We start from the raw sequence: 1,041 nt of genomic DNA on the forward strand, positions 1-1,041 counted from the left end.
TTAAAGGATAACAAAGCACCTAATAATTCACAGTGGGTCGCGGTAAACTGCCGTTGCTGCCAAAGCTGTGTCAGGCAGCAGTTATGAGCAAAACCCAGCTATGAGCGGTTTTTATGCTGCTACAACCGTTTACATGGGAGCTCCTCCCACAAAATGCAAGAGGTTCCCGTGTTGAAGGAGCTTTGTTGCTCTCACTTACTCCGTTTCAAAGCTGGGTCACGAGTGCTGGCACAGGAGCTTGGTAGTGGAGCTCCTGAGCTCTTAATGCCCTAGAGAAGATGGCTTTGCACCTTGTTAGCAGCAAAAACAAACGGCCAGGCACCTTGCTGGGAGGTCCAGGGCAGGAGACTGCAGAGAAGCTGCTGGTGAGGTGCCTGTGGGGCGTATTGGAGGTGGTTGGTCTGGAGGTGACAGAGTCATCACGCATGACTGGCTCCTGATGGGAATTGTGGAGGTTGTTGTGTTAATACCAATCTGCTCCTGAGCCTGGAAACTTGTTGGGAATTCTTAAGGAGTGAGATAAGGCTGTTGGCAGGAGGTGGGAAAGAGACTTAAAACTGCTGCTGTGATTCTGGGGAGACTGATCTGTGCTGAAACCAAATGGGTTCAGGTGCGGCCTCCTGGGGCGGGAAAACAAAGACCCTTAAAGCCTGAAAATGCGAGAGATTTTCTAGCCTGGGACCACAGAAATGACATGAACTGGTGTCGTCTCTGCAATTCTATAGGATGACAGGTTTGTTTGGGTTAGAAAAGCCCTTGAAGCTCTTCACCACTGACCCCTGGCCCTCAGCACCACCTCCACACGGCTGGGAAACCCCTCCAGCCATGGGGACTCCACCACTGCCCTGGGCAGCCTGCGACAGCCCTGCACAACCCCAGCGGGGAAGAGATTCTGCCTCAGGGACAACCTCAACCTCCCCTCACACAACTGGAGGATGGTTCCTCTCGTCCTGGCACTTGTTCCTGGGGAGCAGAGACCGACCCCCACCTCGCTGCACCCTCCTGTCAGGGAGTTGTCAGAGCCAGAAGGTCTCCCCGGAG

Source organism: Buceros rhinoceros, unplaced genomic scaffold (genome assembly GCF_000710305.1).
Source record: "Buceros rhinoceros silvestris isolate BGI_N320 unplaced genomic scaffold, ASM71030v1 scaffold11555, whole genome shotgun sequence".
Classification (NCBI taxonomy): Eukaryota; Metazoa; Chordata; class Aves; order Bucerotiformes; family Bucerotidae; genus Buceros; species Buceros rhinoceros.